Source organism: Dendrobates tinctorius, unplaced genomic scaffold (assembly GCF_039654945.1).
Source record: "Dendrobates tinctorius isolate UK_male_01 unplaced genomic scaffold, ASM3965494v1 ptg000326l, whole genome shotgun sequence".
In the NCBI taxonomy this organism is placed as follows: domain Eukaryota; kingdom Metazoa; phylum Chordata; class Amphibia; order Anura; family Dendrobatidae; genus Dendrobates; species Dendrobates tinctorius.
In genome coordinates, this window is record NW_027361993.1 from 14,850,179 (window position 1) to 14,871,117 (window position 20,939).

Genomic DNA, 20,939 nt, shown 5'->3' on the forward strand with positions numbered 1-20,939 from the left:
AATAAAGGACCCCGGAGCCTGACCCACATCGCCTGGTGTGATCCGTGGCTGCCAGCTTGGGACACTGTTTGCGAAGGCCCACAGCAGGAAGGAAGGGGGAGATCAGAGCAGAGACACGGCCTAGAAAGGATACTCAAGGAGGAGTCTTGAACAGGTGTTCCTGATCTACCTTTGAGTTTGCCGGACCCCTCCCTCGGATGACATAGTACCAATCAGGTCATCTTGTGCACAAAACTTTTGAGGAAAAACTCAGAAACTGCACCCAACTGCGTCCTTGGTGGCTTTTACAACTCGCCTGCTACACACGCTACACTCACCATCACCGTCAACGGCTCACAAACACCATCTCAACTGCCCTGGGATACAGCTCTGCCCATGGAGAGCTTCATCATCTTGTCTGTTTTAACACCAGCACAGAGGATCTGCATTGCAGCGTCGGCTACCCTAGCAGAGTACCATGGGTGGCGTCACGATCCCCCTTTTCCAAATTAATTATCATACCATCTTCCCCCTCATCTGAACTGTCATCTTCTTTATTGGACACCCAGGGCCATGGATGGGGTCCCAATCACCACCGTGACATTCTTCACCATTAAAAGAGCCTGAAAGGCCTGGTACTGAGTAACCCCAGGCCCTGCGTGGTGTTTCATTTTAACACCAGATAACAGGGATATATTGTATAGTTTCAACATTATAAATCTACGTATATATTTGAGGAGGCAGACACAGACACTGTCATGGCCAGTATGGATTTGACAACAAACTAAAAAGTAGAAAAAGGGTACAGTATCACCAGATCAAAGGTATATATAGCATAGTTTCAACATTCAAAATCTCCGTATTTATTTCAAGAGGCAGACACAGACGCTCTGAGGCCCAGAATGGATTACACAACAATATAAAAAGCAGTAAAAGGGGAATGGATCCCAAGCGTACTGCTGTATACAGTGTTGGGGTCGTTTTGGCGATCTATATATATATTTCAAGAGTAACAAACAGCCTCTCACTGGCTCAGTATGGATCACACCATAATATAAAAAGAAGATCCGCAAGAAGTAATCACACATGTGGGCCAATGTTCCAGGTGTCAATGATGCACTTTGAGTGGTGTGTGGAGGATGAATTTCGGGCACAAAGGGTACTGGATCAACAGATACAAGGTATATATAGTCTACTTAAAATACAAAAAAATTTCTGTATGTATTTCAGGAGGCAGACACATATGCTCACACACTCAGTATGGATTTGACAATAATGTAACAAGTTGAAAAAGGTTTCAGTATGACCAGATACAAGGTATATATAGTATAGTTTAAACATTCTAAATCTCTGTAGACATTTCATGAGGCAGACATAGATGCTCTCAGTCCCAGTATGCATTAGCCAAGAATATAAAAAGTATAAAAAGGTTACTGTATGTGACATCTGTCTGCGAGTCTGGGCTGCAGTAAGACAATACCCCAAGCAACCCTGATACCCTTTACCCCTATACTGGGATCTGGATTTATAGCAGAGCCCAGGAGGTAGCTGTCTGAATAAGAGCAGTGGACCAGAGCAGGGCGGTCGCCAGAGAGGTGTTCCAATACGGGACCAAAAATGTAGTGGGATCCGAGTCTAAACCAGTCGGGAAGCAATGGTACAAAAACAGCAGACAGTAGCAAAGTCAGATTCGGGCCAAGGTCAGAGTCATCAACCAGGAGGGCAGCAGAGGTACAAAATCGTTAGGCAGAAGCAGAGTCAGAAATCCAGGCCAAGGTCAGAATCATAAACCAGGAGGGCGGCAGAGGTACAAAATCGTTGGGCAGAAGCAGAGTCAGAAATCCAGGCCAAGGTCAGAGTCATAAACCAGGAGGGCAGCAGAAGTACAAAAACGGCAGGCAATAGAATGGTCAGAAATCCAGGCTGAGGTCAAAGTTAATTATAGCAATTCACACAGTAGCACGCAGGGGAACCAAGAATATATCTGGCGGCTTGCAAGACCAGTCCCCCAAGAACCCCTTAGCAGAAATCATGTACCCCAAAAATTGTACCTCCTCAGCCATAAAAACACACTTTTCCAGCTTGGCAAATAGAGAATGTTCTCGAAGTCTCTGGAGCACAGTACGAACATGTTGCGCGTGTGTAAGAGCATCAGCGGAGTAGATCAAGATGTCATCTAAATAAACCACTACATATACCCCACAGATACCCCTGAAGATATCATTCACAAAGTTTTGGAAAACGGCAGGTGCGTTACTTAGCCCGAACGGCATAACAAGGTACTCAAAATGACCAAGGGGCATGTTAAACGCGGTTTTCCACTCATCTCCTTTTCTTATGTGGACAAGATTGTAAGCTCCCCGGAGATCAAGCTTAGTAAACCAACGGGCTCCCAGTAGCTAAATAAAAAGATCAGGGATGAGTGGAAGCGGATACTGATTCTTTACAGTAATAGCGTTCAGGTCCCGATAATCAATACAAGGTCTGAGTCCACCATCTTTTTTTTCTACAAAGAAAAACCCAACCCCTACAGATGAGGTGGAGGGTCTAATAAAGCCTTTTCGTAGGCTGTCTGCTATGTAGTCCTTCATGACAACACGTTCTGGACCAGAGAGGTTAAATATTCTCCCCTTAGGGAGATGGGAACCTGGGACCAAATCTATAGGACAATCGTACTCTCTATGAGGAAATAATTTCTCAGACTCCACTATGGAAAAGACATCCTCATAGTCTCTGAATGCATATGGTATAAAGGATGTTTTAATTTTAATTTGGTTTACTGACAGTGACATACAATTACTCTGACACTGTGGACTCCAGTACACGATATCACCTAGATGCCAATCAATAATAGGATTATGCTGGTGCAACCATGGCATGCCTAACACAACTGGATGTGATAAATTGTGAATAACAAAAAATGACATCTGTTCAGTGTGTAATGTCCCCACTGACATAGTAATTTCTGCAGTGACAAATTCCACCCCACCCTGGATAATAGATGTACCATTAATCGCAGTGGTTTGAATAGGGGCCTTAAGCCTTAGCAGAGGTACACCAAGACTCCTAGCAAACAAAAAATCCATAAGGTTGCCTGCAGAACCCTAATCCACATAAGCCTTTACACACAGACGTTTCTTAGCAAACGAGAGAGAAATGGGTAACAAAAGATTAGCCGCATTTGAGGGCAATACCTGAGCCCCCGGGCAGTTTTCCAGGGGCCTCCTAGTGGCTAAAGCCGGGACAAGAGGCCTTGAGTCTGATGGCGATGTAACAGAACCACGGTGCCTCCCAGTGGCCGAGGCAGGAACAGCCATCCCTGAGTCTGACGGCGAAGTGGCGGTCTGGCGCCTCCTAGTGTCCGCGACCGGAACAGCAGGCCCCAAGTCTGACGGCGACGTGACACTGTATCACCAGATACAAGGTACATATAGTATTGTTTAAAAATTATAAATCTCCTTATTTTTTTCAGGAGGCATACACAGACGCTCTCAGGGTCAGTATGGATTGCACAATATAAAAAGCAGTAAAAGGGTAATGGATCAGAAGCGTACAGCTGCATACAGTGTTGGGGTAATTGTAAATCTCAGTACATATTTCCAGAGTCAGAAACAGACTCTCACTGGCCCAGTATGGATTAGACCAATATTTAAAAAGCAGTAAATGGGTAAGGTAGCACAAGCGTACAGCTGTATACAGTGTTGGGTTAATCTTAACTCTACAAATATATTTCTGGAGTTACAGACAGACGTTCACAGGCTCAGTATGGATTACACAAGAATATTAAAGCTTGAAAAAGGGTAATGTTTTACAATCGGTCAGCTGCATACAGTGTTGGTGTCATTTTAAATCTCCTTATATTTTACCAGAGTAAGACACAAACTCTCACAGGCTCAGTATGGATTACACCTGAATATAAAAATGAGAAAAAGGGAAATGTATTTGAAGCGTATACCAGTGTACAGTGCTGGAGTTGTTTGAAATCTTCATTTATATTTCAGTGTCAGTCTGCCAGTCCAGACTCTCCGCTAGAGGAAGGTAGATGGATAAAAGTACAGACGTAAAGTCGAGTGATTTTAGATGTTTTTGAATTTGTAATCACGGGAAAACCTCCCTGGAGAATTCGCAGAGTTGATGCTGACCCGCAATAACTTTAACTGTGGATACAGCTAAAACACAAATTAGTGAAGAAAGGGTTGCTGTATCGCAGTTGCATCGATTCCATCACCGTAACTCGTCTCCATCAAATTGGGATCACAGGGAGAGCTATAGACATGGTCCTAACTGCCTATCATGATCTGTCTGGTCACTTTAGAGTGCAAAACACACAAGCCACAGGCCGTAGGGGTTTCTATTGGATTGTCTTGACAGGACACAATGAAAAATGGTGGCAGGAATGTCACGCGTCTGTGACTATGAAAAATGTGAAAGGTGATCATAAATCACCATTGCATCCGATTGGGAGTTGACGTCCATTACAAATGGTAGCCATTGGTAATCTGAAGGTAGAGGCCAGCAGGACAGGACATAGCTACGTCTTAACCATCATCGATCAGTACACCAAATTTGTAGTGGCTGTGCCTGTGATGGATTTAACTGGCCAGACTACACAGCGGTGGAGCAGGGAGAGGTAAGTATTGCAAGTGCTGTGTCCCTAAGCAAGCAGTGGGGACCCATTCGTGGGCGCCGGTACTGGCACAGGGCCCCTCATAGTACGCCAGTGTGTCTGATGGCGAGTGGGCCACCCCACCATCAGAGACACTTTATTGTACTCTGAAAGGCCCTGTGCCAGTGCCGTCGCTCAAGGGTTGGGCCACACACCTGTTCAGGGCAACAGCACTTGCTCGAGTGCGGCAGATGTTGACCCCGGGCCTGGGGTGGGGGGGAGCCCATTTTGGATGGTTTAAAAAATGGCATATATTGATGTGTAGGCTGGACTTTCAGCTGCTGCAAATGGAGGAATTGGAGAAGTCACAGGAAGAGGAGGACAAAAGCGAGCCTTTTTTCTGGCAACCTATGTGTTATCAGGGGAGGGTGGGACAAACTCTTTTGAAACCCAAGCATGGTTCATTTTATTGAAGGTTAGATCATCAACATTTTGGGTCAACAGACGGCTCCTTTTTTCTGTCAGGATTGATCCAGCAGCACTGAAGACTCTTTCAGATAGCACACTACCAGCAGTGCAAGCAAGCTCCTGTAATGCATATAGTGCCAATTCAGGCCATGTGTTCAGTTTTGAGGCCCAATAATCAAAGGTGAGTGACCTGTGAGGGAGAACCTCGATATGGGAGAAGTAGTTTTTAACCATAGTTGAAAACTAAATCAGAAGAAAGAAACAGTGCCGAAATGTCCAGGGTATACTATGGATAAAAATCACCAATCTTTATTAAAGTACCAAGTAAAATAGCATATATGGCTAAAAAAAGTGACACATAAAACACAGCAGAGCAGAGGTAAACAGTAATCCTAAATAGGTAGCATAATGATTATAGCATAAAACCTGGTTATGCAAGAAAAAAAATAAAGGGAAAAGTCCCAAGCCGATCACCAAGGCCGACAATACAGCCAAATAGTACCAATGCGACCAAAGAAATAAATGAGGCACATACAAGGAAAAAAGGGGGACACTGAATACCACGCTCTGCACGCGCGTTTCGAAAGACGTTCCTTCCTCAGGGGGGTGTGTCGCAGTGCTGCAGTGAAAGCTATATGTAGGTGCCCGTAAAAAATCAACGCCAGTAGCGCAGGAGAGAGTGGACAAACCTCCCAGCGCCCACTGTCGCCACAGCTGACGCTGATGAATGCACGGGGTCCTGTGACGTCAGACGCCAGACCGTGGGCGGAAGAAGGCAGAGCGGAAGCCGCGCTGTCCAGCGCATGCGCAGTGACAAGTACACACATCGCGGCCATCTTGAAAGAGGGCAGATGTAAGGGAAAATCTCCTGTGAAAACAGGAATGCATGTACATTGCAAACTGGCAAAAAAATGCACAGAGGATAATAGCTTAAGGACGGGAATCAATGACAAAAGATATACAATGCCCATAATAACAATCTTAATACAAAGTATCTTCAGGTACTTATAAATATAGTAAGTAGTATTAATAAAAGGACCTATCACCGGTATATGTCACTGGGAAACATCAAAATATCAATCACCCCGACATATTATAATGCATAATACAAAGATGAGAAGATATAAACAATGATGTCATAAATCAAATGTGCAAATATAATTAAATGTATGTGCATATATACATACATATATCCTTACAAGGGCACATACATGAACATCAAAATGCCATAAACATCAAACAGTCAGTCCATCACGATTAATATCTTCATTTCTTCACTGAAGCAGGTAGATGCAAAATCCAACCGAGAAGATGAACAGACAGCAACACAGCAGCATATGAGTGTCGAAGTGAATAAACACTAAAATACAAACAAAAAGTTAAAAACAACACAACAAAAATCAGTATCACCAATAAAATTGCAGCTTAAGGAATTGCTATAAAAAGGGTGAAAATGACAGGCATTCGTTTAGACCATGCGGATGGACTGTTTTTAGTTTCCATATCCACCTAGATTCCAATTGACCTAATCTCTTAGATAGTCCACCGCCCCTAATATCTATTCTCAAGGCCTCAATGCCTCGTACTTTTAAAAGGGTTGAATCACACTTGTGATATTCCTTAAAATATCTCGGAATGGTCCTAAGGGTGGAAGCATCCACATGGCCGCGTGCCGCTTGGATCCTCAACACATGTTCCCTCACACGAACCTTCAACTGACGTGTGGTCAAGCCGACATAAATTAGATCACAAGGACATCTTGCATAATAAATAACATACCTCGTTGTACATGTAATACACTGTCTGATGGTAAAGGTCTTAATACCATCCGAATCATTGAAAGAATCACTGCGAACAATGATGGGGCAGGCTACACAGCGGCCACATGGAATACAACCCACCCTAGGAGTAAAACCATCCAAAAACATGGACAGTTGACGACAAACATGATGACTTGAAACAAGATGGTCTTTCAAGTTCCTCGCATGTCGAAATGAAAGTGACGGCCTCTCCGTAATTAATTTATCAATGATTGGATCTATATGAAGAATAGGACATGCCTTTTGCAAAGCGGCACGTACAGAATGAGATCTAGAATTAAAAGTGGTGACAAACCTCACTACTTGATTTTTAGTAGATGCCAAAGATGACTCAGATCTATATAAAAGATCCTGTCGAGAGGCATGCTTTGCCCTATTGAAAGCCCTTTTAATAGATCTGCGGCTATAACCACGTGCCAAGAAACATTGACGGGCTTCATCAGCCCTATGAAAAAAATCTTCATCCGTAGAGCAGATATGGCGAAGCCGTAAGAATTGTCCTATAGGACATGCTCCAGATGTCCCGATGTTGTATGAAGCAGGGAATTAGTGGCGGTTGTCTTCCTAAAAATGTCGGTCTGCAAACACCCAGAAGGGTCCCTACTGACCGTGACATCCAAAAAGTCCAAAGAATTGGAATTATATACAAAGGTCAAGTGAATTTTGCGGTCATTGTTGTTCAGGCGGGCAATCAGCTGCTCAAGGTCAACGGGCGTGCCTTGCCAGATGAAGAAGATGTCGTCAATGTACCGTGTCTAAAAGGGGACGGGGGGCATTGACACACCCTTATCTGACAAAAAGAGGTTCCTCTCCCACAGCCTTAGGAATAGGCCAGAATAGGAGGGCGCATAGGCCACCCTCATTGCGGTCCCCTGGAGTTGCAGGTAGAAGGACCCCTTGAAAACAAAAAAGTTGTGGGTGAGGGTGAACTCAAATAGTTCCAGCAGACGGTCCCTCAAGCCCATAGAGAGGCAAGATGTACTGAGGAAAAACCTCACAGCTTTCAGGCCATCAGTGTGTCTTATATTTGTGTAGAGGGACTCAACATCTGCTGAAACTAGAAGAGTATCACCCTCAAGGCAAAGCCCGTCGACCCTGCGCAGCAGATCACCCGTGTCATGAAGAAAGGAAGGCAGGCTAGACACAAGAGGCTGTAAATGGTAATCGATCCATCTATTGATGTTTTCCAAAAAATTCCCACGTCCAGATACAGTTGGTCTTCCGGGTGGCACTGAGGTGTTTTTGTGTACTTAAAGGAGAAGATATTGAGGAGGGATCGTTGGTTCAGCAACCAAAAATGCAGTGAACAATTCCTTGGTGATAATGCTGTCCTGCAGAGATCTTTTAAGGATAATGTCCAACTGGAAAGAATATGCAGAGAGAGGGTTATATGTAAGTTTCCTATAACAAATGTTATCATTCAATTGTCGAAATACCTCTCTCTCATACATATCAACCGGCCACAGGATGACATTACCACCCTTGTCAGCCGGTTTAATAATCACATCCGGAATCTCCTGTAATGATCTCAGTCTACACCTTCCATCCCGTGTAAGATTGTCATTAACAATGAATCTAGGAATTTTGTACAACTCCTCTGTAACCACCCGGACAAACATGTCTATATTAGTACAAGACAACAGAGATGGAAATTTAGTGGACCGTGGGCGGATCGAAGGAGGGATCTTACCTCCATCAGAGCCATTCTCAGCTGACAACTCCTCAAGTATATTCAAAGCCTCTTGTTCCTCCTCTGTGGGAAACAAGGAATGAAGATCGTTGTTATGAAAATGTCTCCTAAACAACAATGACCTAGCAAACAAGTGTAAATCTTTGATGGTGTCAAAAAGATGAAAATTAGATGCATGGCAAAAAGAGAGACCCCTCCCAAGGAGTCGCAGATCGGCATCAGAAAGACAATAACCACTCAAATTAATCACCTTATTATCATGTTTCATAGATGAAGAGATCATGATCCTTTTGTATGGATGGAATGCATGATCACGTAGTCTTGACACGTCGTCAGCCACAGTGGTTGCAGAGGTAGAAGACAAATCAGAGCGTCCACTCAGAGACGAAAATTGAAAGTGAGGATGACGCCTTACATAGATTAGGGTGATTGGCTAGATTCTTTCTCCATATATATACTTTTTTAGACTGATACATACCAGACTGATTTTTTTCCTGGTATGTGCCTCATTTATTTCTTTGGTCGCATTGGTACTATTTGGCTGTATTGTCAGCCTTGGTGATCGGCTTGGGACTTTTCCCTTTATTTTTTTTATTTTATGTGCCCTCCTATGCTGGCCTATTCCTGTGGCTATGGGAGAGGGACCTCTTTTTGTCAGATGAGGGTGTGTCAATGTGCCCCGACCCCTTTTGGACGTGGTACATTGACGACATCTTCTTCATCTGGCAAGGCACGCCCGTCGACCTCGAGCAGCTGATTGCCCGCCTGAACAACAATGACCACAACATTCACTTGACCTTTGTATATAATTCCAATTCTTTGGACTTTTTGGATGTCACGGTCAGTAGGGACCCTTCTGGGTGTTTGCAGACCGACATTTTTAGGAAGACAACCGCCACTAATTCCCTGCTTCATGCAACATCGGGACATCCAGAGCATGTAATTTGAGCAGTTCCTATAGGACAATTCTTATGGCTTCGCCATATCTGCTCTACGGATGAAGATTTTTTTCATAGGGCTGATGAGCTCCAGCAACGTTTCTTGGCACGTGGTTATAGCCGCAGATCTATTAAAAGGGCTTTCAATAGGGCAAAGCATGCCTCTCAACAGGATCTTTTACATAGCTCTGAGTCATCTTTGGCATCTACTAAAAATCAAGTATTGAGATTTGTCACCACTTTTAATTCTAGATCTCATTCTGTACGTGCCGCTTGGCAAAAGGCGTGTCCTATTCTTCGTATAGATCCAATCATTGATAAATTCATTACAGAGAGGCCATCACTTTCTTTTCGACATGTGAGGAACTTGAAAGACCATCTTGTTTCAAGTCATCATGTTAGTCATCAACCGTCCACGTTTTTGGATGGTTTTACTCCTAGGGTGGGTTGTATTCCATGTGGCCGCTGTGTAGCCTGCCCCAACATTGTTCGCAGTGATTCTTTCAGTGATTCGGATGGTATTAAGACCTTTACCATCAGATAACGTATTACATGTACAACGAGGTATGTTATTTATTATGCAAGATGTCCTTCGGATCTAATTTATGTTGGCTTTACCACACGTCAGTTGAAGGTTCGTGTGAGGGAACATGTGTTGGGGATCCAGGCGGCACGAGGCCATGTGGATGCTTCCACCCTTAGGACCATTCCGAGACATTTTAGGAATATCACAAGTGTGATTCAACCCTTTTAAATGTATGAGGCATTGAGGCCTTGAGAATAGATATTAGGGGCGGTGGACTATCTAAGAGATTAGGTCAATTGGAATCTAGGTGGATATGGAAGCTAAAAACAGTCCATCTGCGCGGTCTAAACGAATGCCTGTCATTTGCACCCTTTTTATAGCAATTCCTTAAGCTGCAATTTTATTGGTGATACTGTTCTGTGTTGCGTTATTTTTAACTTTTTGCTTGTATTTTAGAGTTTATTCACTTCGACACTCATGCTGCTGTGTTGCTGTCTGTTCATCTTCTCGGTTGGATTTTGCGTCTACTTGCTTAAGCGAAGAAATGAAGATATTAATCATGATGGACTGACTGTTTGATGTTTAGGGCATTTTGCTGTTCATGTATGTGCCCTTGTATGGATAGATGTATGTATATATGCATATACATTTAATTATATTTGCACATTTGATTTATGACATCATTGTTTATATCTTCTCATCTTTGTACTATGCATTATAATATGTCGGGGTGATTGATATTTTGATGTTTCCCAGTAACATATACCGGTGCTAGGCCCTTTTATTATTACTACTTACTATATTTATAAGTACCTGAAGATACTTTGTATTAAGATTGTTATTATGGGCATTGTATATCTTTTGTCATTGATTCCCGTCCTTAAGCTATTATCCTCTGTGCATTTTTTTGCCAGTTTGCGCTGTACATGCATTCCTGTATTCACAGGAGATTTTTCCTTACATCTGCCCTCTTTCAAGATGGCCGCGATGTGTGTACTTGTCACTGCGCATGCGCTGGACGGCGCGGCTTCCGCTCTGCCTTCTTCCGCCCACGGTCTGGCGTCTGACGTCACGGGGCCCCGTGCATTCGTCAGTGTCAGCTGTGGCGACGGTGGGCGCTGGGGTTTTGACCGCTCTCTCCTGCGCTACTGGCTTTGATTTTTTATGGGCACCTATATATAGCTTTCACTGCAGCATTGCGACACACCCCCTGAGGAAGGAAAGTTTTCCGAAACGCGCGTTGGGGTTCGCAGAGCGTGGTATTCAGTGTCCCCCTTTTTTCCTGGTATGTGCCTCATTTATTTCTTTGGTCGCATTGGTACTATTTGGCTGTATTGTCGGCCTTGGTGATCGGCTTGGGACTTTTCCCTTTATTTTTTTTCTTGCTGGCCACCTATTTATTGTTAGCCCTTGGTGGCTCTTCTCCTGTGACCATATTTCTCTTATACTTATTTGCATAACCAGGTTTTATGCTATAATCATTATGCTACCTATTTAGGATTACTGTTTACCTCCGCTCTGCTGTCTTTCATGTGTCACTTTTTTTAGCCACATATGCTATTTTACTTGGTACTTTAATAAAGATTGGTGATTTTTTACCATAACATGCCCTGGACGTTTCTGCACTGTTTCTTTCTTCTGATTTAATTGTATGTTCGCAGTGTGTCCTGCACTGTTTTACAATGAGCTGGAAAAGCTATTTATTCCATTAGTTCTATTTATAAGCATTATATATGATGTTACATTTTCCCAGCTCATTGTGCTGCCATTTTTGCTTATCATAGTTGACAACTGATGTCTCCAGTCACTTGCAATCGATTCTGTATTAGCTGTCGTGTGCGCGGGACTTGAGAAATCAGACCACAACATGGTCAGGAAACCCCTGTCTCCAATGCCAGTTCGGCTGTGTGCACCACGAACACCTCTTCCATTTTGCCCACTACGGCTCGTGGGAGAACTAGCTCCGCTGCTGTGTGCTGGGAATGCCTCAAACAACCTGGTTACCAGAGTTGCTTGTTTCTTAGCCAATATTAGCTCTAGGCTCTCCTGTGGCATGATGTGTAATTTGCCTTTATAGCGTGGATTGAGGATGCTGGCCAACCAGTAGTCGTCATCCCTCATCATTTTGGCATAGTCACTCATGTGGGCCAATGTTCCAGGTGTCAATGCTGCACTGCCAGTGGTGGTTGGAGGAGCACTTTCTGACAAATCCACATCCCTCCAGTCATGCACAAACCCTGCACCTGACCTTGGCTTGCCCACATGTTCTCTTGCCCCCTGAGAAGCATCCTCCTTCCCAAAATAATCATCCCCCTCATCCTCCTCCTCATCTTCCTCCACCTCGTCCACGACAGTTCCACCAGACAATGGCTGACTGTTATCAAGGATTCCCTCCTCCTCCTCCTCCTGTTGCTCCTCAGTTGCAGACGCCTGATCCTTGCTGTGCATCAAAGTTTGCATGAGCAGACGCATAAGTGGTATGCTCATGCTTATGATGGCATTGTCTGCGCTTACCAGCCGTGTGCATTCCTCAAAACACTAAAGGACTTTACAGAGGTCTTTCAGCTTTGACCACTGCACATCCGATAATTCCATGTCTGCCCTCAAACTGCCTGTCCATGTATCCTCCCACAAATGCATTACAGCCTGCTTCTGTTTGCACAGCCTCTCAACCATGTGCATGGTGGAGTTCTATCTTGTAGCAACGTCTAAGATTAGGCGGTGCTTGGGGAGGTTGAGTGATCACTGCAGATTCTGCATACGACTGGAGTGGACGTTTGAGCAACGGATGTGCGAGCACAGTCTTCGCACCATATGGAGCAGGGCTGTTAACTCCGGATAATTATTTAGGAAGCACTGCACCACCAGGTTCAAGGTGAGCCAGGCAAGGTATGTGTGTGAGTTTTGAAAGGGCTATGGCTGCCACAAAATTCCGCCCATCATCACTGGCTACCTTGCCTGGCTCAAGATGTAGACTGCCCAGCCATGACTCAGTTTGTCAATGTAAGTACTCGGCCAGTACCTCCGCAGTGTCTACTGTCGCCCAAACACATCATTTTTAAAACAACCTCCTGCTGCTTACCACTATCTGTTCGATAGTGGGACACCTCGTGTGCAACACTGACAGATGTGGATGGAGTGCTCATGCGACTGCACTCTGTCGACGAGTTTTCGCTTCTGGAGGAGGAGGAGGAGGAGGAGGAGGAGGGTCGAACGCCTACACCCAACTGTTTCCTATACCGTGGGCTAGGCAGCACTGTTCCACCGCCTCTGTCCCCTGTGGAGCCTGCTTCCACCACATTAACCCAGTGCGCAGTGATGGACACGTAACGGCCTTGGCCATGCCTACTGGTCCATGCATCTGTTGTGAGGTGCACCTTTCCACTCACTGATTGTTTTACTGCATGAACAATGCTGTCTTTCAAATGCCGGTGGAGGGCAGGGATGGCTTTTCGAGAAAAGAAGTGCTGACTGGGTAGGTCATAGCGTGTGACAGCATAGGCTATGAGCTCTCGGAAAGCTAAGCTTTCAACCAAATGGAAGGGCATCATCTCTAGTTAGATCAGTTTGGCAATGTAGGTGTTCAAAGCCAGTGTACGCGCATGAGAGGATGAGTACTTTCTTGTCCTACTCAGAGTGTCTGGTAGGGTGAGCTGGACTTGAGAGCTGCATATGAGGGAACTAGCATTGGACATGACGGACTGAGACGGGGTTGGTGATGGTGAGGGTGTTGATGGCCTAGATTCAGTGTTTCCTCACAAAAATATTGTGTTTGCGTGACTGGTTTGGCCTAGCGATGACACCTCAAAATTTCTTGATGGTAGTGTGCTTAGCGGTGGCCTTACAGTGGGGGAAGCGATGGAGCATTGCCGGCTCACTTGAGTCGGAGTAGGTGCACATGTGCTACCTGAGCTTTTGTAGTCCGTCCACGCTTGCAAGTGCATGTTGGTTACATGTCTAAGCATGCAACTGGTATTCAAATTTCTTAGATTTTTCCCTCTGCTAAAGGTCCTTCGGCACTTCTTACAGATAACCTTTGCGTCATCAGTAGGATTTTGTTCAAAAAAGTGCCACACTGCACTCTTCCTACTATGGTACAAATTTTCAGGGCTTGCACGCTGTGCTAATTTGACCGTCTGGCCAAGCTGTCCTGCAACTCTTTTAGTTTTCTTGCCAAGTTTTTTGACAGCTACGGGCCTGCTGGATAACTGCTGCTTCGATGACGATGCCTGCTGCGGATCCTTTTCCTGTTCTGACCTATTGTCACCAGCACCCTCTTCCCCCAATGGATGCCAATCCGGGTCAACAACTGGGTCATCCATGACCTCGTCTTCAATTTTCATCTGCACCTTCCTCTGTACCTTCCTCTGTGTCACCGTGTAAGTTGGTATAGTATGCGGGAAGGGGCACCTGAGTTTCATCAGGGTCTGATTTGGGCTCAGTAGACTGTGAGGGCAATGTAGTGCTCTGAGTGAATGTACCAGCTGATTCGTCTAGCAGTGGCTGTGCACTCCATGTCAGATTCATCTTGGACTGGGGAATTCAGGATTTGACTTGATAACCCAGGAATGGTATGGGAAAAGAGCTCCATGGAGTAATCTGAAGTGTGTGCTTGCAGCATCCCTCACTTTTGGTGTGGGAGAAGGACACAAGGAAAGGTGTTGTTCCTGACCAGAGGCCTGCACTGACGACTCTGTGCTTGCAGTTTTTGTAACTTCAGAAGAGGAGGCAATAGAGCTGGAGGCTGTTTCGGCATTGTAATCCAAAACCTGTTCCTGATGCTCCGGCTTTAAAAGCGGTTTACCTACTCCCTGAAAAGGGATGTCATGATCCATGCTGGATCATGACAGATAAAAGCACATGTAACCTTTATATTTTTCCTTAAGCTGTGTGCTTAAGTTTGGTTTTGCTCCCGGTGGCCATTAGGATTAGTTTGGTTTTGCCCCCGGTGGTGGTGAGTGTCCAGACTGGTCATGTCCTGAAGGCTTGCCCAACCCACTCCAAATTATCTGTGCCATCTGAGAAGCCACATTCCCCTGGTCGTTTGGAGGGAGACCACCAGGAAGTGTATATTTCCTCCATTTTGCCCTCCCAAGGTACTATGTCAGCAGAGGTGTTGGCTGGTGGCGTACCGGAGATGATAGATTAGCGGGCGAGGGAAGTAGTCAGCTGGGGGCAGTCATTTGAGGGCTCCTGCCTAGGGACTACTGCCTCTGCCGTCTCTCTTCAACTGACCCCTTTCTCTCCAGTGAGAGCAGCAGATGTGCTGCAGGAGAGTAGGGGCAAGTCTCAACCCTCGCCATTAGCCTACCCAGGGAGGCGCAGACCTCGTCGTGGACGGGGTTGGAGGGTGGTGTACCCCGTGGTGAATTGTGGGGGTGTGAGTGTGGTGATACAGGGGGACGCCTCTGTTGTCAATCCCAGAAACAGTTCACCGAATTGTGACCAACGAATGTGTGGCAATAAACGTTCAGGTCCGGACCTGTGTGTGAACGAGCATGTATGGGTGGCCACCAAAAAACATCCAGTGGAAGTGTGTTGCAGAGTCTTACCAGCTCGAGTTACCCCCAAACATACACATACCCAACTCATTCCCCAGGTCGGCGCTTCGGAGATGTGTGGTGCCTCCAGAACATACATTGTCAATACCTGCGGTGCTCGTTTGTCGCCAACCTGATGTGCAGGTAGTGGCAGGGGTAAACTCTGGTTCTGGGCATTCCCGCTGTAGGTGGTTCCCTGATGAGGAGCGGTCTTGAGGGTCCAGAGGCCCCTCATTAAGGGGAGGGTACTGTCATGATCCATGCTGGATCCTGACTGATAAAAGCACATGTAACCTTTTTTTTTCCTTAAGCTGTGTGCTTAAGTTTGGTTTTGCCCCCGGTGGCCATTAGGATTATTACACAGTGGTGTCTTTTGTTCTAGTTTGCCCCCGGTGGTGGTGAGTGTCATTGCACTCTGGTTTCTTTAGTTTGGTGCATGTGATTATAAAGCAGGTGTGATTGCTGGCTCTTACCTATAAAAGAGTGTCAGGTGTTGCAATCACTGTTGGTGATAGTGTTCATTTCAACCATCCTTGGTGGAGGAAGGATCTAGAGAGAGGTCCTGGCAGCTCAGTCAGAGCCCTGTTGTGGAAGGAGTCAGAGGGGATTTCCTGACAGAGCTTGGTGGCAGCTATTCAGGAGGAAAGCTGCATTCTGGTGGTGGACTCTGTTGCTGGGAGCAAGAGCAACAGAGTAAAGCTAAGTGGTGTTTCCCTGTCTGTATTTTTCCTGGTGTGTATTAGTACAGCGGTGGGGCCAGTGCCTGCATCACCCAGCTCCCTAGCAAGGGATAGGTGTAGGGTGTGCTAGGGTGACAGGTATCCTGATCGGCGCCCGGTGCGGAACCGGCTTAGGGAACGTTAGGAGTGTGAGGGACACTGACTCAGAGGAGTGCAGGAGGTCTCTACATCCCCGCTCCCTATCGCAGGGCCCACCGTTGTAAACGTTTTCCCCTTCCCCCGTGTATGTTGTTTTAGTTACCGGCCTGCGGGCCGTGTCACACAGGACAGTTTCACGTGCCGTGTTTTGTTGTTTCAGTTACCGGCCTGCTGGTCGCGTCACACAGGACAGGTCCACGTGACAAGGGAACATTAAAGGCCTTCTTGTGCCAGACGATGACGCAAGCTCAACACCTCCTGCCTTAGCTGCTATTGTGCTTTTGCCAGAACCAGCCGATGCACGACCACCACTACCACCGTCAGTACCAGCTGCGCCCGCCCATGTCCACGGCCTCTTCCACCAGACTTCTTCATGTTTGGGAAAATGTACCAAAAATACCAGCAGAGCAATGGTACTGTATGAGTAGCGTACAGCTGTGTAAGGTGTATGTAAGAAGTGAAATCTCCGTATATATTTTGTGAGTCACAGACCCTCACCCAGTATGTATTTCACCGTAATCCAACAAGCAGATATACGGTACTGTAACAGAGGTGTACAGCTGTATACGTTGTTGGTGAAACTGTCAATCTCCGTATATGTATTTACAGAATGTCACACACATGCTGACTCTGTGTAGATGTGACAGTAATAAGAACACCAGATATCCGATACTGTTTGACAATCGGACTGCTTAATATGGTGTATAAAGAAATGGAAATGTCCGTATATGTTTTTATGGAGTGTCACACGCACACGCTGACTCTGTGTAGATGTGACAGTAATAAGAACACCAGATTTCCTATACTGTTTGACAATTGGACTGCTCAATACGGTGTGTAAAGAAAAATGGAAATGTCCGTATATGTATTTATGGAGTGTCACACACACACGCTGACTCTGTGTAGATGTGACAGTAAGGCTGGAGTCACACTAACCGACGCAAAATATGGGTCGTAGTTTACATGCGTAATACGGATGAATGACCCCTAAATAGTGCTCCGTATGTTATCCGTAAGCAAGTTGTGGTCGCGTATTTTGCACATGTCAGCATCCGTATGTAATCCGTATGGCGAGATTTTCTCGCAGGCTTGCAAAATGGACATTTAACGGTTTTGAGGCCTGCTGACTAGAGTTGAGCGATACCGTCCGATACTTCAAAGTATCGTATCGGATGGTATCGGCCGATCTTTAAAAAAAGTATCGGTATCGCCGATTCCGATACCGGAAGTCCCATTCAAGTCTATGGGACTTCCGGTATCGGAATAAGAAAAACCCTTTCCTGCCCTTGTACAGCCTCTCTGGGGTCTGTACGGGCCTTTCGGGGGGCTGTGCCGGCCTGCCAGGGGGTCTGTGCAGGCTCCGGTGGTCTGTGCCGGCCTGCCGGTGGTCTGTGCAGGCTCCGGTGGGCTGTGCCGGCCTGCCGGGGGGCTGTGCCGGCCTGCCGGGGGGCTGTGCAGGCTCCGGGGGGCTGTGCCGGCCTGCCGGGGGGCTGTGCCGGCCTGCCGGGGGGCTGTACAGGCTCCGGGGGGCTGTGCCGGCCTGCCGGTGGGCTGTGCCGGCCTGCCGGTGGGCTGTGCCGGCCTGCCGGTGGGCTGTGCAGGCTTCGGGGGTCTGTGCAGGCATCGTCCGATGGGACTACAAGTCCCATCGGGCGATGCCTGCTACCATGACAGTGATTGACACATTAGCCAATGATGGGACAGTAGTAGTCCCATCATCCGGCTAATGTGTTAAATGTAAAAAAAAAAAATAAAAAAAAAAATTACATGCTACATACATACAACATGCATACTACATACATGCTACATTCATACAACATACTACATACATGCTACATTCATACTACATGCAACATACATACTACATATATACTACATACATACTACATACATGCTACATTCATACTACATAAATACTACATGCAACATACATACTACATATATACTACATGCATGCTACATACATACTGCATGCTACATACATACTACATGCTACATACATACCACATATATACTACATACATACTACATACATACTACATGCATGCTACATGCATGCTACATGCTACATACATAACACATATATACTACATGCATGCTACATACATACTACATGCTACATACATACCACATACATACTACATGCATGCTACATGCATGCTACATGCTACATACTACATATATACTACATGCATGCTACATACATACTACATGATACATACTACATATATACTACATGCATGCTACATACATACTACATGCTACATACATACTACATATATACTACATGCATGCTACATACATACTACATGCTACATACATACTACATACATACTACATGCATGCTACATACATACTACATACATACTACATACATACTACATGCTACATACATACTACATATATACTACATGCATGCTACATACATACTACATGCTACATACATACCACATACATACTACATGCATGCTACATACATACTACATGATACATACTACATATATACTATATGCATGCTACATACATACTACATGCTACATACTACATATATACTACATGCATGCTACATACATACTACATGATACATACTACATATATACTACATGCATGCTACATACATACTACATGATACATACTACATATATACTACATGCATGCTACATACATACTACATGCTACATACATACCACATACATACTACATGCATGCTACATACATACTACATGATACATACTACATATATACTACATGCATGCTACATACATACTACATGCTACATACTACATATATACTACATGCATGCTACATACATACTACATGATACATACTACATATATACTACATGCATGCTACATACATACTACATGATACATACTACATATATACTACATGCATGCTACATACATACTACATGCTACATACATACTACATACATACTACATGCATGCTACATACATACTACATACATACTACATGCATGCTACATACATACTGCATGCTACATACATACTACATGCTACATACATACCACATATATACTACATACATACTACATACAATACATTCATACAATACATACATAGACATACAGTACATATAACATAGAGTAACATACTTACCAATACTTGTCACATTGTTCCCCGAAGCCATTGTCTTTTCCGGAATAAATATTAACATAACAAACCACAAAAATACTCACCCACGATCCGAAGCAGTCCACGAGTGTGTCCCACGATGATCTTGGGTAGAGAACTGCAGCATCAGCTGTTGCTGCCGTTCTCTACGGGCTGCAGGAATCCAATGACGGAAGGTAGGTATCCTTCCGCACTGTATTCCTCCGCCACTTAAAAAAAAAAAAAGTCCCTAGTCTCACTTTATGCCATTGCTGTGTGGGAATTTCCCACGCAGCAATGGCATAAAGTGAGACTAGGGACTTTTTTTTTTTTAAGTGGCGGAGGAATACAGTGCGGAAGGATACCTACCTTCCGTCATTGGATTCCTGCAGCCCGTAGAGAACGGCAGCATCATCTGATGCTGCAGTTCTCTACCCAAGATCGTCGTGGGACACACTCGTGGACTGCTTCGGATCGTGGGTGAGTATTTTTGTGGTTTGTTATGTTAATATTTATTCCGGAAAAGACAATGGCTTCGGGGAACAATGTGACAAGTATTGGTAAGTATGTTACTCTATGTTATATGTACTGTATGTCTATGTATGTATTGTATGAATGTATTGTATGTATGTAGTATATATGTGGTATGTATGTAGCATGTAGTATGTATGTAGTATGTATGTAGCATGCATGTAGCATGCAGTATGTATGTAGCATGCATGTAGTATATATGTAGTATGTATGTAGCATGCATGTAGTATATATGTAGTATGTATGTAGCATGCATGTAGTATATATGTAATATGTATGTAGCATGTATGTAGTATGTATGTGGTATGTATGTAGTATGTATGTAGCATGCATGTAGTATATATGTAGTATGTATGTAGTATGTATGTAGTATGTATGTAGTATGTATGTGGTATGTATGTAGCATGTAGTATGTATGTAGCATGCATGTAGTATGTATGTAGCATGCATGTAGTATGTATGTAGTATGTATGTAGTATGTAGTATGTAGCATGTATGTAGTATGTATGTGGTATGTATGTAGCATGTAGTATGTATGTAGCATGCATGTAGTATATATGTAGTATGTAGTATGTATGTGGTATGTATGTAGCATGTAGTATGTATGTAGCATGTATGTAGCATGCATGTAGTATGTATGTAGCATGCATGTAGTATGTATGTAGCATGCATGTAGTATGTATGTAGCATGCATGTAGTATGTATGTAGCATGCATGTAGTATGTATGTATGTAGTATTTTTTTTTTTTTTTTAACATTTAACACATTAGCCGGATGATGGGACTACTACTGTCCCATCATTGGCTAATGTGTCAATCACTGTCATGGTAGCAGGCATCGCCCGATGGGA